Here is a 20,758-nt window from a genome sequence, read left to right as displayed (position 1 = left end):
ACACCATCGTATATCACGACATATTTGCAATAAGCAGTATATTTTACAAACTTTGTAAATTACAATAGTAACTAGCACAAACACAGATAGCATTTAATAACAGACCCCTTACACGCTCTGCAACGTAAAGTCATGACGTCAAGAGGACGTCATGGGTGTAACCACACGGATAGAATCTGAAAGAGCACTTGACGAAGTTGTCACTGTTGAACTAAGCTGTTAATTTGAGAATACATGATGGAAGCACAAGAACTTAAAAAAATTAAGTGTAGAGGTCCAACTCTACAACTAACCACCTGACGTTTGAAACCCCATAAAAAATTAAAACGAAATGCTATTTCACGTTATTACTGTTAAGAACTTCATATTCTGTAATCACACCACACTCCTCCACATGCTTCAATTTTCCAGTACTTCTCCACTAATACACATTCATTTATTAGCTTTTAAGATATTCTTACTCGAGATGACTGTGTATACTCAATAAATATACAAAGGTAAATCAATAGCTCATACCTACTGCGGGTACGATGCAGCTGGCCTCTGAAGCTGGGCGTTCGCTTCGCTGAGAGCTTCTAAAGCTCCTCAAGAACTTTAAAATGTTTCGCTAGATGTGCTCGAAACACAAAATACAACACTGCAAGACTTAATTCACAACAGAAGCTTCGTACACTCAATAACGCGCAGAACGAATTCGTATGAATACTTCGAGTACTCTAGAGAATACGGAAGTAATTGCTAGGCAACAATCCACAATGGTACAAGTGACATGGCATTGTTGTTAGCATACACTGTGATGAACATTAAGTAGCAGCCCCGGAAACTACAGAGCACATGACTATATAGAGACGTCGAAATCCATGATTAAATAAGAACAGCATTTAAATTTTAAACAATTTAAATCTATGTAAGACGAAATAGCCATGTTTTGGGATCGAAAGATATCCAGAAGTATGTAAATAATGAAACCGTCCGAATAGCCTATAGATTCCCATTGGAGTTCTTATTTAGCAGTTCGAGGTGCGTGAGAAGAGTAATGAGACTGACAATACTCTGAGGGATCTGGCCGCGCTGTATTGTCCTACTGCTGTAAAGAACGGTTTGCAATCTCTTCTAGTTGCTGAGTACGCCGTCACATGGTTTTTGAAAGTGCCATCGGGGAAGTTGTGTTTTTGTTGCGTGTTGTAAAAGTGGAAAAGTGTAATTTAGAGCAATGTTATGCCAACAAGTGCTAAACTTGGGGCACCAGCGAGAGTGATCCTCTCAGAATTGAAACAACCCTATGGGGAACATTCCTTATCAGTAGTCCAAGTTTCTGTGTGACACAAATCATTTCTGGAAGGCCGAGAACACGTTGAAGATGGACCTCGTTCGGGGTAGGACTTCACCTTATTAAATCGACGAAAACGTCGAACGTATGCGTTCTCTTGTGACATCAGACCGGTGTGTAAAAATAAAGGTGATGGATGACATGGTTAAACATTTTCAGCATGCATCAAATTTGCATCGGAGTTTTGCACGTGCGAAAGATTTATGTCAAACGGTGCCAAAAAACCTCACAACTGAGCAGGAGGAGAATGGAAGAAACGTGTGCGTTGTCCTCTTGAGACGACTGCCCATGGTCACGAATGGTTCAGTTGTAGAATCACAGGTTATGAATCCTGAATTTCAAATTACGATCCTGAGACCAAGTGCCAAAGTGAGGAGTGGAACACTGTGGAATCCCCTCGACTGAAATGAGCTCGAATCATCAAGTCAAAGGCCGAAGCAAAACTGATTTGCTGTTTTGACAGATTTGCTTTTTTCCATATGGATTTGTTCATCCAGGACAAACCGTCAAACAGCTGTGTTACAACGATGTCCTGGAAAAGCTCAGGAAAGAGGTGAATCGCCGGCCTGAGTAGCCGTGCGGTTCTAGGCGCTACAGTCTGGAACCGGGCGACCGCTACGGTCGCAGGTTCGAATCCTGCCTCGGGCATGGATGTGTGTGACGTCCTTAGGTTAGTCAGGTTTAATTAGTTCTACGTTCTAGGCGTCTGATGACCTTAGAAGTTAAGTCGCATAGTGCTCAGAGCCATTTTTGAAAGAGGTGAATCGAGTAAGATCAAACATTGCAGATTGGACGGCGCATCATGATAACGCCCCATGCCACATGGCCACTTCCATCACGGATATTTTGACTTCAAAAGGCATTCCTGTTGTTCCACAGACCCCCCCCCCCCCTCACCAAATCACAGAAACGTGGTAACTGTGACTTGTTTGTTTTTCCAATTTTGGAAGATGTCTTAAAAGGATTTCGTTTTGGGACTCTGGAGAACATTTAAGAGCATATGACCGACATGGCAAAGGCCCTACCAGTTGAAGGCTTTCTACGCTTCTACCGATACTGAGGAACAACGACTTCGCCGGCCTATAGCTGCCGATGGGAACTAATTTGCAGGAGACATTATTGTCGTTTGAAAGAAATAAAACCTTGGTATATTAGAAATCAGTCTCACTGCTTTTCTCACACGCCTCCTACTCCAAGATATTGATTCACATATCTTGCGTAACAGAAGAGAAAAACTCTTTTGTTAAGCTGCCAGCTTCCCTCGATACGATGCAGTGCACTTGCCAGGAGTTCCAAAACTAAATTTTTCTTCACACACGGAAAAAAATTCCAGCAACACTAATCTCCAGCATCGCAGGGAGTACGTGTGCGTAATTCACAAGAGAGAAAGATTGCTTACACCGTCATGATTGTGGAACTAAGCATTTAATTTGATAATACATGATGCATGGGCACGAACTTCGCCAAAAACAAAGTACAGAAATCTGCCTCTAAAAGTAAACATCCAACCTTTGAAACTGCATAAAAAAGTAAGACAATGTTCTATTTCACACTGCATACCGTTAATAACGGTATGTTCTGAGATGATACCACTCTCCAGCACCCGCATCAATTGTCCAGTTCTTCTCCGCTGTAAACTCAGCCATTTTCAAGTTTATGCGATATTCTAACCGCAAATGATTCTGTATGACAAGTAAATAGGTGGTAGTTAAATCAACGGCTCATACCTCCTGCTGCACAACGCAGCTCGCCTCTGAAGCTGGGCGTTCGCTTTGCTGAAAGCTACTAAAGCTCCTCAAGAACTTTAAAATGTTTCGCTAGATGTGCTCGAAACACAAAATGCAAGACTGCAATACTTAATTCACAACTGAAGCTCCTTACACTCAATAACTCGCAGAACGAATTCGTATGGATACTTCGAGTACTCCAAATAATACGGAAGTAATTGCTACGCAACGGTCCACAACGGTTTACGTGAGATGGCAAAGTTGTTTACATACCCGAGATCCTCCCCTGGTAGCTGTGTGGTCAGCGTGACGAAAGTAATACCTAAAGACCCGTGTTCGATTCACGGCTGTGTCGGGAGATTTTCTCCGCTCAGGGACTGGGTGTTGCGTTGCCCTTATCATCCTTATGTCATCCCCATGGACACGCAAGTTTCCGAAGTGGCGTCAACTCAAAAGACTTGCACCAGTCGAATGGGAGGCCCTAGCCACACGGCATTTCCATTTTATCAGTAAACCGAAATCCCAGTAAAGCAATAACGTTTAGCAACGTGGATATAAATGTTAGACAACCACTGAAACAAAATATTATATAAGTCAATTGTACATTTCAACTTCTCATAAAATAGCATCGAAGCATAACGACGTCGAATGCTGATGCCCTCGATCCCGCTTTTAGTCTGGTATTGAAATGTTATGTCACGCGTAAAAATTGATTCCTTCAGCGCATGTGACTTCCACCAGATTCGACGTCCGTTTGTGTGATTCCACTAATTGTTTCCTAGTGTAGTGGTTTTCTATATTGAAACCTGTTTGTCAAGGGAAGGCCGTAATCATTTACTATTGGTTGCCTTTAACAGTTACACACATTTATTATTAAAGAAGTAGTTCCAGACTCAACAATAAATTAAAAAATACCACGCTATATTAATGAAGGAATAAACGACAGTGTAAGTAATAGTGTTTTCAGTGCGTTACAATTTAGCAAATCACCATAAAATCCTGATACTGATAACGTTTAAAAAGAAAAAAACAAGGCACTGTGATGATGACTGAAGGCCTTACACTCCAAGAGAGACAGTAAATTAAGAATGTTTAAGAACTTGCTGCAATTACAACTTACAGGTATTGAAATATTAAAAGTAATAGCCCACAAACACAGTAGAAGGTATCAGACGCCAGGAATGGCAGAAAATAAGGTTTTAAGGCTTACTGCTAAAACAGAAATATCGAATTAATTTTTCACAGCAAATGACCACAATCATGACTGAAGGCCTTACACGCCAGGAACGGCAATTATACAAAAAATTTAGAAACCTAGTGTAAAACAGCAAATAAAAGCAAAAGTTAATTAAAAGAAACAAGCAATTGACCACGAAACAGGTGAAATAATATGATGGTAATCTTGTAACACAACCCTTACACTGCTAGATTTATTCCAGAGGCGGCCAGAATTATTAACTAGACATACGTAACGTTTTAATGTAGGCATTACAGGGTATGGTAATAAATAATACAGTAATAAAACACAAGGACCAGTCACAGACGATACTCCAGGAAATGACCTCTGAGAAGGTCCGGCAACAGACACTTTCGCGTGCGATGGAACAACACGCCAAAGCCGGAACCGTCGGAGTGCACTACGCCCCCAGAATACTGTGCTCAGAGCGCCCAGAAAGGGAACACAGCCACCAGAGTAGAAGAATCACAAACGGCCTACAATCAAAAAAGCTGTCAAAACTACACACCTTACCGGACAGCAGCGGCAGGACGAGGAAACGTACACTGTTGTTACATACACTAACCCCCAGGGTAGGTAACTGGGGCGTTAGCGGCCACCAGGCAGGAAAAATACCGCTGGTTGAACTTAATTTGTAATAAACTGCACGCAGTAAATAGAAATAAGAAATCGAGGAAAGCTAATCAGATCTGCCTTCCCCAAGCACTCTACTCGCTGCTCTTTGCCTCAGCGACACTACGAGCAGCAACATGAACCCAAGTCACTGGAGAATCACGAGATGTCACAATGGTGGAAGTTTCTCAGCTTGAATTGAAATTTACCCATCTTAAAGCCTGCAGGATCTGGTTTACGATGAGGTCATACACCCTCGTGACCACAGCCCTTCCATCTGGCAGTCCATGAGCGCTGCCAGCGGTCCCGGCGTGTTCTAGCACTGGTCGGACGTGGCTCCTCCTGAGTCCCCAACCGATCAGCCACACTCACACGACACGGAAAAACACCCACGTTGCCCCAAAGATAGGGCAATAAATTACTACATATCGATAACCGCCGCTGCTGCCACTAGCGGACCGGAAACGCTTGTGAAACGAGTGGCGCCAGTCAAGACGAGAAGAAGACAAACAACCTCAACCATGTCAACTAAAGGATACGGTCTGGCCTGCAACGGAGGGTAGAAACCCACAAACAGCACCAACGCGAGCAGCAGCACGGCTCATATACCCTTCGATTAATCTCCTCATCGCGAAAATGGAAGACTTGCCAATGCGACGCATCACATGTCTCATACATATTTTTATTGGCCTCGTCCATGTTTTTTACTACTTTGTTAATACAATCAAATTATAAATTGAACGAGTGTCCTCTTTACACAGGGTGGTCCATTGATAGTGACTGGGTCAAATATCTCAAAAAAATAAGCATCAAACGAAAAAAACTACAAAGAACGAAACTCGTTTAGCTTGAAGGGGGAAACCAGAGGGCGCTATGGTTGGCCCGCTAGATGGCGCTGCCATAGGTCAAACGGATATCAACTGCGTTATTTAAATAGGAACCCCCATTTGTATTACATATTCGTGAAGTACGTAAAGAAGTATGAATGTTTTAGTTGGACCACTTTTTTCGCTTTGTGGTAGATGGCGCTGTAATAGTCGCAAACGAATAAGTACGTGGTATCACGTAACATTCCGCCAGTGCGGACGGTATTTTCTTCGTGATACATTACCCGTGTTAAAATGGACCGTTTACCAACTGTGGAAAACGTCGATATAGCGTCGATGTATGGCTATTGTGATCAAAATGTCCAATGAGCGTGTGCTACGTATGCTGCTCGGTATCCTGGACGACATCATCCAAGTGTCCGGACCATTCGCCGGATAGTTGCGTTATTTAAGGTAACAGGAAGTGTTCAGCCACATGTGTAACGTCAACTACGACCAGCAACAAATTATGAAGCCCAGGTAGGTGTTTTAGCTGCTGTCGCCGCCTAACCGCACATCAGTAGCAGACAAACTGCGCGAGAATCGGGACTCTCAAGAACGTCGGTGTTGAGAATGCTACATCAACATTGATTGCACCCGTACAATATTTCTATGCACCAGGAATTGCATAGCGACGACTTTGAACGTCGTGTACATTTCTGCCACTGGGCACAAGAGATATTACGGGACGATGACAGATTTTTTGCACTCGTTCTATTAAGCGACGAAGAGTCATTCAGCAACAGCGGTAACGTAAACTGGCATAATATGGCCTATTGCGCCATCCCTCCTTACGTACTGTACGAATATGTAATAAAACTGGTGGTTCCTAATTTAAAAAACGCAGTTGACATCCGTTTGACCTATGGCAGCGCCATTTAGCAGGCCAACCATAGGGCCATCTGGTTTCCCCCTTCAAGCTAGAGAAGTTTCGTTGCTTGTAGTTTTTTCGTTTGACGCTTATTTTTTGAGATATTTGGCCCGGTCACGATCAGTGGACCACCATGTATATTTAAATTGAAGTTCTCCTAAAAAGAATCATTTTAAAAGGCGAACTTCAAAATAAGCTAGGCTGGGTTGGAGAACAGAGGTCCAACATGCTGCCTTGAAAGGTACTCTTCCGTTCTGGAACTTTTCCTTGAATCCCCAGGCGGAAGGATACTAGCCGCATGATAAGATGCTGCATAGATTCTCCGTAAGGTCACCAATGCGATGTCGAGGCAGGTGTTGAGGCAATGGAGGGAGGAAGTCTCCTTGTCACCGAGCCCTGCCAGTTGTTTCGACGTCCTAGGCTACCAACTTCAGGTCAAGCTTGATCAGATCACAGCTGGAGCATTTCGCAGGAGCTGGCGTCATACTAAATTACCCACGGAGCTGATGCAAATCGTAACTATAGGTACCTGTCGTTAGATAGGATTAGAAAAGTCTACATTTCAACAACATTGGCTTGTAGCATTATGTTACAATCTGTTAAGCAGAACATCTCCTGCTCACTCTCCATTGCCACCATATGCCTACCGTCATATCACTCAGTTATCCTTTCAAAGCGGACGTTCTACAATACAGTATCGTGCAGTGGAGAGCTTCACTCTTATCACAATGCATGCATATTTCACGTTGGAAAGCAACAAGTAATTTTTAACGTTATCAATGTCAGACGATCTATTTCAGCAACTAATGAAAGTATAAATAGTTTTATCATTTCAAATTTGTTCGGTGGTTCAGAAAGTAAGTATCAGTCTAGGCCACAGGGTTTTATCCGAGGTTGGTCAGAAGCTTTTTTTTTTTTTTTTTTTTACATTTACCGCTTCTTTCAAGTTCGACAATGATTTCTGTTAATATGATAAATGCAAGGTTAGTCTATGGCTTGTATTCCATGTTAAACTGCAGAGCCACCTGTAACAGACTCGCTAAATCAATTAAAAGACTGGAGGAAGCAACACTACCAAACTACTACGGTGTTCGAACCAGCTTCCCTATTGATGATTCGAGTTTTACTATTACATTTATACATTACATCGATTACCCTTGTATACTTCAGTAATATTTTTAAATACATTTGAGTGATTAGCTGAGTATACACTCTTTCCCCTCAGAGCGAAGGAATAAAATTACGCTAAACAAAATTTCCTTCTTTTTAGATTAAATAACACAATGGGATTATGTGTTAGATAATACTCTGGAAAGCATAAATAAAAATTTTATTCCTTATCTTCTTTTTCCTAAAAAACATTAAAACTGACAAACAAAACATACTGTTTTTGTTGTTATGGTTTTCTGTCCGAAGATTAATTTGAAGCTGCTCTCCCCCCCTACCCTCTTATTGCTGCAAAACTACTGTAAATTGCATCCAGAAAAACCGGTTGTTGTCTGAGGTAGGGTCCTATCAACCAATCCCAGATATATCCTGATATAAAACATGTGTGAACAAAATACAATATCTGTCGCCTAAAGGGACACTATATTTTTTTCTCAGATGTCGATGTCCGAAATTTCATGTCATATCTGCCAAAAGGCGGCAGTGTCTGACGACGCAATAAATGCATCAGTTTCTCTTTAAGGGGACCTGGACGTGCACGGGCTGCATTTTCATAGCTCGCTCTCAGTGCACATTACTCTTCATCTACAATGAATAACATTAACGCAAGCTGTATTAGGATATTTATTAAAATATCTCCTACAGTTTCAGAATTACAGTATTTTGCCTAATAGGTGTTTTTATAGTACACTTCCCATTCAGGTACCATTTTCGGTCCATCATCAGTCTAATAGCATTCAGACTGTGACAGACTGCTGTCAACATTCACAGGAACACATTATGCCTCTCGTTTTGTAGTTTTGAGTATATCTGAGGAAATAGGAAAACCCTTATTTTACCACATTATTACTTTGTCTAAAAATACCGCTAAAATTATATACAGAATGACAAACATAGATCATTTCTGCGATGTATTACACACAATACAAAGATGCTAGCCCATTCTTCACTTGAGGGAAACATGGTGAACATGGATGAAACCATTGAGAAGTTATACGTACCTAATGTTCTGAAAACGTAGTTTCGGGAAAATGAGAAAGAATATTCACAGTGTTTTTGACGCATCGTATGCCTCTTTCAGAACATTCCAGCAGCATTATCTTCCTGGCCAGCTGCTTCTTTATCATCTGTAGACTTCTTCAGGGGCCTTTTCCTTACACTGGCTTCCACAGCTTCAACTACTCGCTGACAATCTATGGCAGTCAGAGCAGCTATCCTATTATCTCCTGGCTGGATGCCTAATTTGTCCATTACTTTTATCCTGATGGTTACACCATCATTGAAACACATGACAGCATCCATCGCACTCATTTTGAGTACTGTCCATCCAACAAACACTGTTTTTGGCACTCGTTGCCACACGCAGATGTTGAAACTCTCATTAGGGTTTTGTGTACGGCCATGTAGACATTTGCTGAGTAATTCGGTATCTGAAAGGTCCCTGCATATTGGCTTTACCGTTTCCATGACTGTGGCAGGCAAGAAATGTATATGGTGCTATTCCTTGCCTGTCGCATGAGCGTGGCTGGTTTGCAGACATTTGTTCAAAGAGCGTTTAAGACCAAATCAACAACTGAAAAGTAGATAAAAAATACATTTTTTGAAACGGGATAAAATTGTCTTTCAGATGGTGACAAGAATTGTTTTCGAAAATTTCAGACATTTCAAGTCAACGTCCACTTAACAATTACACATATCAAGTACACTTTTTTAAAAATTTAAGAAAATACGACGTAACAAGAAGGAATTATACCAATGGCGCGGAAATCAGTAGATGTGATGTTCACGTACAGACAAATGAAGGAGTCCCATTTCAAAAACTGAATGGTTTATTCACGAGACAGAGCTACACAAATTGGGCAAGTCTGTAAGAAAATTATCTATGTGTGGCGCTTATGCAAGTAGCTCTACGGCTGGGATTGATTGATAGACTTGTTGTATGTCGTCCAGAGGGATATAGTGCCAAATTCGGTCCAATTGGTGCTATAGATGAGCAAAATTCAGAGTTGTTTGTAGGGCCTTGCCCATGTTGTTGTTGTTGTGGTCTTCAGTCCTGAGACTGGTTTGATGCAGCTCTCCATGCTACTCTATCTTGTGCAAGCTTCTTCGTCTCCCAGTACCTACTGCAGCCTACATCCTTCTGAATCTGCTTAGTGTATTCATCTCTTGGTCTCCCTCTACGATTTTTACCCACCACGCTGCCCTCTAGTACTAAATTGGTGATCCCTTCATGCCTCAGAACATGTCCTACCAACCGAACCCTTCTTCTAGTCAAGTTGTGCCACAAACTCCTCTTCTCCCCAATTCTTTTCAATACCTCCTCATTAGTTATGTGATCTACCCATCTAATCTTCAGCATTCTTCTGTAGCACCACATATCGAAAGCTTCTATTCTCTTTTTGTCTACAATATGTTCCACTTCCATACATGGCTACACTCCATACAAATACCTTTAGAAACTACTTCCTGACACTTAAATCTATACTCGATGTTAACAAATTTCTCTTCTGCAGAAACATTTTCCATGCCATTGTCAGTCTACTTTTTATATCCTCTCTACTTCGACCATCATCAGTTATTTTGCTCTCCAAATAGCAAAACTCCTTTACTACTTGAAGTGTCTCATTTCCTAATCTAATTTCCTCAGCATCACCCGAATTAATTCGACTACATTCCATTATCCTCGTTTTGCTTTTGTTGATGTTCGTCTTACACCCTCCTTTCAAGACACTATCCATTCCGTTCAACTGCTCTTCCAAGTCCTTTGCTGCCTCTGACAGAATTACAATGTCATCGGTGAACATCGAAGTATTTATTTCTTCTCAATGGATTTTAATTCGTACTCCGCATTTTTCTTTTGTTTCCTATACTGCTTGTTCAATATACAGATTGAATAGCATCAAGGATAGGCTACAACTCTGTCTCACTCCCTTCCCAACCACTGCTTCCCTTTCATCTCCCTCGACTCTTATAACTGCCATCTGATTTCTGTACAAATTGTAAATAGCCTTTCGCTCCCTGTATTTTACCTCTGCCACTCTCAGAATTTGAAAGAGAGTATTCCAATCAACAACGTCAAAAGCTTTCTCTAAATATACAAACGCTAGAAACGTAGGTTTGAATTCCCTTCATCTTGCTTCGAAGATAAGTTGTAAGGTCAGTATTGCCTCACGTGTTCCAGTATTTCTACGGAATCCAAACTGATCTTCCCCGACGGTGGCTTCTACCAGTTTTCCATTCGTCTGTAAACAATTCGTGTTAGTATTTTGCAGCTGTGACTTATTAAACTGATAGTTCGGTAATTTTCACATCTGTCAACATCTGCTTTATTTGGGATTGGAATTATTATATTCTTCTTGAAGTCTGAGGGAATTTCGCCTGTCTCATACATCTTCCTCACCAGATGGTAGAGTTTTGTCAGGACTGGCTCTTCCAAGGCTAACAGTAGTTCTAATGGAATGTTGTCTACTCCAGTGGCCTTGTTTCGACTTAGATCTTTCAGTGCTCTGTCAAACTCTTCACGCAGTATCGTATCTTTCATTTCATCTTCACCTGCATCCTCTCCCATTTCCATTATATTGTCCTCAAAAACATCGGCCCTGTATAGACCCTCTATATACTCCGTCCACCTTTTCGCTTTCCCTTCGTTGCTTATAACTGGGTTTCCATCTGATCTCTTGATATTCATGCAAGTGGTTCCCTTTTCTTCAAAAGTTTCTCTAATTTTCCTGTAGGCAGTATCTATCTTACCCCTAGGAAGATAAGCCTCTACATCCTTACATTTGCCCTCTAGCCATCCGTGCTTAGCCATTTCGCACTTCCTGTCGATCTCATTTTTGAAAGATTTCTATTCCTTTTTGCCTGCTTCATTTACTGCATTTTTATATTTTCTCCTTTCATCGATTAAATTCAGTATCTCTTCTGTTACCCAAGGATTTCTACTAGCCTTCGTCTTTTTACCTACTTGATAGTCTGCTGCCTTCACTATTTCATCGCTCAAAGCTACCCATTCTTCTCCTACTGTATTTCTTTCCCCCATTCCTGTCAATTGTTCCCTTATGCTCTGCCTGAAACTCTGTACAACCTCTAGTTCTTTCAGTTTATCCAGATCACATCTCCTTAAATTCCCACCTTTTTGCAGTTTCTTCAGTTTTAATCTACAGTTCATAACCAATAGATTGTGGTCAGAGTCCACATCTGCCCCTGGAAATGTCATACAATTTAAAACCTGGTTCCCAAATCCCTCTCATACCATTATATAATCTATCTGAAACCTTCCAGTATAAAGCCTTCTTTCATGATTCTTGAACGAAGTGTTAGCTATGATTAAGTCACGCTCTGTGCAAAATTCTACCAGACGGCTTCCTCTTTCATTTCTTAGCCCTAATCCCTATTCGTCTACTACGTTTCCTTCTCTTCCTTTTCCTGCTCTCGAATTCCAGTCGCCCATGACTATTAAATTTTCATCTCCCTTCACTAATTCAATAATTTATTTTACCTCATCATATATTTCATCACTTTCTTCATCATCTGCAGAGCTAGTTGGCATATAAACTTGTACTACTGTAGTAGGCGTGAGCTTCGTGTCTATCTTGGCCACAATAATGCGTTCACTATGCTGTTTGTAGTAGCTCACCCGCACTCCTATTTTTTATTCATTATTGAACCTACTCTTGCGTTACACCTATTTGATTTTGTATTTATAACCCTGTATTCACATGACCAAAAGTCTTGTTCCTCCTGCTACCGAACTTCACCAATTCCCACTATATCTAACTTTAACCTATCCATTTCACTTTCTAAATTTTATAACCTACCTGACCGATTAAGGGATCTGACATTCCACGCTCCGATCCGTAGAACGCCAGTTTTCTTTCTCCCGCCCATAGAGCACCAAATGTTCTCAATAGCGGAGAGATCTGAAGACCTTTCTGACCAAGGTAGAGTAAGGCAATCACGAAGACAGTTAGTAGATAACCTTCCAGTGTGCGGGTGGTCATTATCTTGCTGAAATGTAGGTCCAAGATTCCTTGCCATGAAGGGCAAAAATTATTGTCAACGTACCGCTCTGCTGTAAGGGTGCAGCGGATTACTACGGAAGTGGCCTTACTATGAAATGAAATCCGACCCCAAGATATCATATCTGGTTGTCGGACTGTATGGTGGCCAACAGTCACATTGGTAGCCCACTTTTATCTGGGGCGTCTTGAGATACATCGTGGCTGGTCACCGGGGCTCAGCTAGAAGCCAGAATCATCACTGAAGACAATTCTGCTCCAGCCAACGCTCTCCCAGGCCGAATGTACCCAGCACACTGCGAACCATCTTCTGGTTGTACATAGGTCGATGGTAGTCGGCTTAAGGGACGCCATGAAGTCATACTTTCGTCTCTCTAGGTCACCCGTACTTATAAACTCTGTGTTCGGCGATGGTCAGCTCATTTTTGCGAGCATCGTTGAATAGTTGCGTGGTTTCCTATTCATATGTTGATCGATTGGCCTGAAGCAAAGTTTTGAAGCGCGTCTTAATAGCCCTGTACTCATGGAGCCTACGACTGCACTCCGATTGCCCTAGAGTATGTTCGTTCTTCTTCTCGATCGTACCCTTCACCTTAGAGTGGAAAGTTCAAGGCTCTAAGGGATCGTAATCTGATTGTTTACCTTTGTCCTAGGAATATATATGTCCTGTGCTCTTTGCAAGAGTTCAGTTAGTAATTGAGCACCCAAATCTACATGAACGGGAAGCGATTCCATTCTAAATACTCCGAGGTAGACAAATAAGCCATCTCAATCAGATTTAGTGATGCCTAACTCTATTCTGCTTTCCTCAGCTTGTCTTCTGTATCATTGTAATTTCCCTTTTCGACGATAACTGTATTATGGCCACTGGAGCACTTGTCAACTATTAATTTTAGCTGCTGACATGTTAGTAACTACACCAGCTTATTGTTCGAATGTACTCCGCTGGTCTTCCAGATTTAAAACAATGAGCTGTAGTTCATGTATTGCTTCCTTTAGTACATCCTCTCGTTTGTCAGTTTGCCTACTGTCCCACAGAAATGATTATGCATTTGTTGTCATAAGGAGACACGCAACTTGTCTATATGGAGAAACCGCTCTGACTTTACCTATTTAAGGTACGATAGGGTGAGAGTAATGCTTGCTTACTACAACCTACTTTGTCTGCAGTCCTTCACTTCTATTGTGACCCTGTGCTTGTCCAACAGCGTTGCCACTTTGGGTCACACTGTATTTCCATTCGTAACGACCGTGGCAGTCATTCCCTCATCGTGGCCAGTACCTGTTACTATATCCGCACGAAAATGTGGGAGCTCATTCTTTCTACGGTATGGTTCTTGCAAACAAAACATATTAACACTTAGCTGGTCAGTTAGTTTTCGTATTTCAGTCATTGTCAATTTACATCGAGCAGCATTTATCTGTACTATGTTTATCCTTTTACGTGTTTCGACTGCCAACAAAGCCCTTCGGAGAATGAAGGCCTGGTTCAAAGAAAAAGTGTCCAAACCCTTATATAAAATCCACGTATTAATGCTCAGTGTCGAATGGTCCTTTTATTCTCTTAAACGCCTGTCGAAGGAGGCCACATAATTGTTTAAACTCAATGCATATGTTATTTACTCTCAAAAGAATTCTGTGTAGTACATCTGGTGTAGGATACGTAATAGATTTTCCTTTCTGATGCCCACCTCTGAAAATATGTCTTAGAGCAACCTGCAACACACTGGGAGCCTCCAAACTACTTAATAAGACATTCACTTCTAAATTATTATCAGATTTGTATGTGTGTAATTGAAAATCATTTTAGTAGGACTCGAAATATTAGAAATACTTTTTTTGTATTTCATAGTACTACCTGATTTTCACTGCACTTTACTGTTTTGCGATTGTTGTACTCGTTAGTGTTACTAAGGTCACCGCACACTTCTTCAAGCGCAAATGGGGGGAGGGTCTGCAGATGATGTCGAAGCTTCTTGGGTGTCTACTGGTACAGCACATGCGGTGTCAATGTTATCATAACCATCATCATAATCGTAATCATAACATTTGGCGCGAGTTCCTCGTAGATGCGGCGTCGGCCTGGGTCAGGAGAATGCCGTTGCTGGGGTTGCTGCACCGGGAACAGCTCTTCTGTCAGCACCCGCTGCAGCTTGGGTTGATGCAAGTGCTTCACAAATTGTCTCCCCCGAACGAAGTTCACGAACTTCATCTGGTGTGATTTCTCACGTGATGAGCAAGTGCTCTACTCAAAGCAGGATACATCACTGAAGACAGTTATACTCCAGCCAATGCGACTCCACCCCGCGTGTGCCCGACACCACTGACAACATGCTATTAGGTGGGCGTAGGTTAATGGTAGGCGGCGAGGGGGGCGCCGTGAGCTCAGCATCCCTTCTGTGAGCCGCCTTTTGTTAGTCTCAGAGGTCACTGAAGCATTAGTTGCACTTCGGGTTGTTGATAATGGTGTTCGGGAATCTGTGTGTCTCTCTGGCGATTACTCGGTCCTCTCCGTCAGCTCTCTGGGTCGATCGCTTCCTTCTTGACGCTGTGTTCAGCCATGGTTCACCCGTTCCTGCCTGTATTGTCGAATAGTGTCGTTGCTCCTATTCAAATGTCGAGCCAATAGCCGATTACTCCAAGTGCCTTCTTTTAAATGCTGACATCCACATATATTGAGCGAATAGCCGATTATTCCAAAAGCTTTCTTTTGAATGCTGATATGAGCGTTTGGCATCATTGGCCGGGAGACCCCTTACAGGGCAGGTCCAGCCGCCTTGGTGCAGTTCTTATTACATTCGACGCCACATTGGGCGACCTGCGCGCCGTGTGGCGATGAAATGATGAATAAGACAACACAACACCCAGACCCTGAGCAGAGAAAATTTCCGACCCAGCCAGAATTCGAACACGGGCCCCTTAGGACAGCAGTCCATCACGATGACCTTTCAGCTATCGAGGCGCACTAAATGCTGATATCTACATATATTGTTCAGTAACTGGCTGCGAGTATGGTTATGTCCAACTGAGTACACAGAATGAACTTTAGCAAAAGTTTTAAGCCCTCGTATCGACAAGTACCCTGTTTACTGTGTCTGTGCCCAAGTACGTCGATCGCCAAATCCTTTATGAGTATCATCTTGTAACGTTTGCATCACTCCTTCATGGTGCATCATTTTTTGTGTTAGAGTGGTTATTAGACATTAATAACGAAAGATAAACAGAGTTCCTGTGATAAACGTTTGTAATCAAAGATGTGTGATACTAGCCATCTACGAACCATCGAAAATTGTCACTGTTTAATTCATTTTGATAGGCTTGTTTTCAGTTTATCACAATATGGACATGTCATCATTACGAGGGTGGAAAGCATGCAGCTATATCACTTATTAGTGTGTCCGTTCCTCGTCTTTATGACTTCTTGAACTCGGCTGAAGATACTTTCAGTAAGGTTAAAGAATCCACCATAGGCGGAACAAAAACTCTAATTTTCCCAAAATATAGTTCATTGGTGAAAATTGTACACTCGTCTGCGCCAACAATTCAAACACAATTATCACTCAAAAGTGACTAACAGGCTGATTTTGTTTATCCAACAACTCAAATCCACGAACTTTGTCGAATTTTCCACAAAATCATACTCACAAAGTTCCACTGCTGCACAGGGAAACCAAGTTCCACAAGAGTTTACTTTTAATATGTGCACAGTGACGTAGATCCTAGAAAAAACTGAACACAGTCGATGTTCTGCCAAAGTTTGTGAACCAAATTACAACATCCGATCACGAAGACTGGACGTCGATGGTGCTGCAGAGGCAAGGCGGTGTTCTTGAGGAGGCAGCTGGTCGACAGCAGGAAGCGGATGTCCATCCGTACCTCTGGCTCGACGAGAGCTCACTTTTGCACAGCGATGCGCGGGCCTAAATATTGCCGCACAGCTGGATATCGCAGGAACTTTTTCAGGTCACGTGATTCCCGGATGGGTCGTCCAACCTACCCACTCCCTCACCCCCCCTACCCAACACACACAGAGTTCGTGATTTTTATGGCGCTGCTAGAGACACCTATTGGAACAACCGCAGAACTGTTTTCTTGTTTTCTGGTGTAGAGCAGTAGCGTGGGTTGTAGGCAGACCAGGACTTTTTGCGCCAGATGGGGTGTGACCCATACAGGTGGAACGCCGTGACATGCCAGAGATGTGTGAACTTCTGTGTATGACTAACTGCCCATTCTTCAGCTGGAACCGAAACCAGAAACGATAGCATTAGTGCACTTTGAGGTCTGGATATACTTTGAGGTCGGGATTTAAGTCGACTTTCAATCGCATTCCAATGAGTTATTGGTTATAAGTGGAACATGGCGCTGGCCAATCAATTTGTAGGACATTATATAAAATGCCTAAAAAGACAAGTCATTGTAGAATGACAGGAGATACTGGACTCATTTGAAGAAAGAAGGAAATGTGAAAATGCAGCAGAAGAAGCAGCAAACGGGAGACACACATTGTCTGCAAACCTCTATATTTCTTTACTCCGCTGTAGTGGGGATACAAAACACTCGGGCAGTATTCAGGAATTTGTTGCAGTACTGTTCTATATAGAGTCCTCTTTGTAGATGAACTACACTTTCCTAAGACTCTCCCAGTAAGCCGAAGCCACTCCTACTACTGTTCTCATGTGCTCGTTTCACTTCATATCGCTTTACGCCTAGAAATTAATCCCCTTGACTGTGTATACGAAAATTACAGTATTATTTTTTTTTCCTTTCATCTGCATTAAGATATATCTCTTTACATTTAGAGCAAGTTACCCTACAGCACACTAAAAGGAAATTCTAAGCCATCGTATACCCACGTACAGTCACAAAACGACGATACAGTCCTCTTACCTCTTATACTAAAAGGTCACCACAAGCCTTAGCAGACCTCTCCCCACCCTATCCGTTGTTGTCCACAAATCATTGCCTCACAGATGCTGCTTTATGACATGGTGTTTTGTCATCCTTACATAAACAATCATGGTCTCCATATGTTTCCCTACTGTAGACAGTACATTATGCCGTAAAATGTGTTATTCTTCAGCGTCTAAATCTTATTAATTGCAACAATTAGAGCACACCATAACCAATGAAAACACCCCAACTCCGTGACACCAAATCCTTAGTTCTTCATTTTTGGCGATATACAGGGTGAGTCACTAAATATCGCCACCTAGAATAACTCCGAAAGTATGATGGAAGCTGAGATGACTGTGGGACAAAAGATGTATAGGACAACGGGGGCCATAATATGACGTTGATTTTTTTATGCTAGATGGGGTCGCGTCAGAGATAAGAAGGTCAACTTTGTTTCTTTACATGGGATGCTATAGTTTGGTACTTATTATCTGATAGTGGCTATCGAGACGAATCCAATGACGTGTAACAGCGATGGCCGGCCGATGTGGCCGCGCTGTTCTATGCGCTTCAGTCTGCAACCGCGCGACCGCTTATGTCGCAGGTTCGAATCCTGCCTTGCACATGGGTGTGTGTGATGTTCTTAAGTTAGTTAGGTTTAGGTAGTTCTATGTTCTAGGGGACTGATGACCTCAGATGTTAAGTCCCATAGTGCCAAGCGCGATTTTGTAATAGTAATGTATTTGAAGGTCAACGAAGGTGAAAAATTTGGCATGAACGACCAGTTACAGAAGGCATTCGAAGTGATGCCCATTCGTATCAAAGCAATGCTGCAATCTTCTTATCACCGACTGAGTGGTATTCCTTATCACTGCGGATTTATCGAAGCACATGCTGTGACATTCTCTCTCGTATATCGTGCAAACAGTAAATATTCACCGAATATGGCGTAGGCTTCCAAGGTGCCATTGACATGTAAACACCATTCCACGGTTTCGCAATACAACTCTAATGGGAACGGTAAGACTAGTATCGTCGAATCAAGCAAATGTGAATGATGTATTCCTTCGAAGAACAAGTCGATATGATTCTCATTTATGGAGAATGCCAACGAAATTCAGTGAGAGCTAGAGACATTCGCTGAAAGATATCCTCAACGTAGTCACCTTACACGATGTACATTTAAATATGTGTGTGATAAATTGAAAACAACTGGATTTTTAATGCATCGGAAACATATCTGGCAAAGGAAAGTTACTAACGAGGAAACAGAAACTGGTACTCTTGCCACTGTGGTTCGGGAACCTTGAGCTAGTTCGTGTCAAATCGCAAGGGAATCTGGCATGAGCCAGAGTACTGTCGTTCATGCTCTGAATCGCCATAAATATCATCCTTACCATACCATTCTCTACCAAGAATTAACTGGTAGACTGATGCGTCGCATTGAATTCTGCAGATGGCTTAGCTTCAGATTTAAAGGAATGACACATTTATTAATTTGATTTTATTTACTGACGAGGCTACGTTCACGAACAATGGAAATGTTAATTTGCATAACATGCATTACTGACAACTGAAGATCCATGTTGGCTGGGGTAAGTTACAAACCAAACACCGTGGTCGGTGGATGTATGGTGCCGGATTCTGAAGGACAGAATTATAGGCCCCTATTTCATCGAAGGAAATCTTAATGGTAGGAAGTACACCACATTCCTGCAAGAAACATTAGGTCTGTTATTGGAAGAAAGAACAAGGAACAGAATGTGGTATCAACACGATAGGTGTCCGGCACATTTTTCGGTCGTGGCTAGAAATGAGTTGCAGAGCCAATTCCCAGATCGTTGGATTGGACGCGGAGATGTGTCATGGCCGTCTCGTTCGCCACATTTGACGCCTCTGGACTTTTTCTTGTGGGGATTCGTAAAAGACATTGTTTATAAAGAAGTTCCAACTACACCGGAACTCTGGTTAATTTTTATCAGACAGTATACGTCTGAAACAGTGCACCCTCATTTAGTTTATCCCTAATGTTCGATACTGTCGTGTTTAGACATTCTTGCAGAGAAGATATCTCGTAAAGTAAATAGCTAATGGTGTACACCTCATTCGTATCTCAACACCAGTTACTTCAAGTACTAGCAACTAATATCACTAACACGACAAATATTGCTGCCTTCCCTTTCGTTAAGCGCAACTTTCTATTCTCTGCCGATGAAATTCCTCTGTAGACAGTAAAGCAATAAAATTTTTGGGCTTGTGGTTTCGCTGCAGGAGGCCAAGGTTATATAACCACTAAGGCATAGGTATGCCAAAGATGCTGCCTGAGGACTGTGCAAGGGCGATTAATTATAGCGGAGACCACAGTGGGGTGGACAGGAGGAGAAGGGGAGAGTAGTAGATGAAGTAGGTACCTGCAGCCGGCTGCAAGCAGATTCTGCCGCACCTGCTGGATTTCTGCCTTGATGTGCGTTTCTCCACCTGTCTAGTTCCAGGTAGTGGGCGTCTCACTACCTTCACACTCTGGGAACTCACCAGCACAAATTCGTTGCCCTGATTTCGAAGCAGGCACCGTAAACACTGCAAAATCAGCATAACAGCCCATGCATTCAAACTGCTCACAAGGATAATATGCAGAACAATGGAAAAAGTTGAGGATCTGTTATTTGAGGATCACTTGGAGTTTAGGCACGAGAGAGACAGTTCTGACGTTGCGCTTCATGATAGAAGCAAGACATGAGAAAAATTAAGACACATTCATAGGATTTGTCGAACTAGAAAAAGTGATTGACACTCTAAAATGACAAGACAATCGAAATTCTGAACAAAGTAGGAGTAAGGTACGGGACGTGTAATGCACAGTATGTACAAGAACCTAGAGAGAATGGTAAGAATGGAGGAGACATAACGAAATGCTTCAATTAAAAGTGGTGTAAGAGAGGTGATGCTGTCTCTCGCCCATACTACTCACTGTCTACATCGTAGAACCCACGACAGAAATGGAAGAAAGTTTCCAAAGTGTGCTCAAAATTCACAGTAA

Source organism: Schistocerca americana, chromosome 6 (genome assembly GCF_021461395.2).
Source record: "Schistocerca americana isolate TAMUIC-IGC-003095 chromosome 6, iqSchAmer2.1, whole genome shotgun sequence".
NCBI classification, from domain to species: Eukaryota; Metazoa; Arthropoda; class Insecta; order Orthoptera; family Acrididae; genus Schistocerca; species Schistocerca americana.
This window is presented reverse-complemented; position numbering follows the sequence as displayed.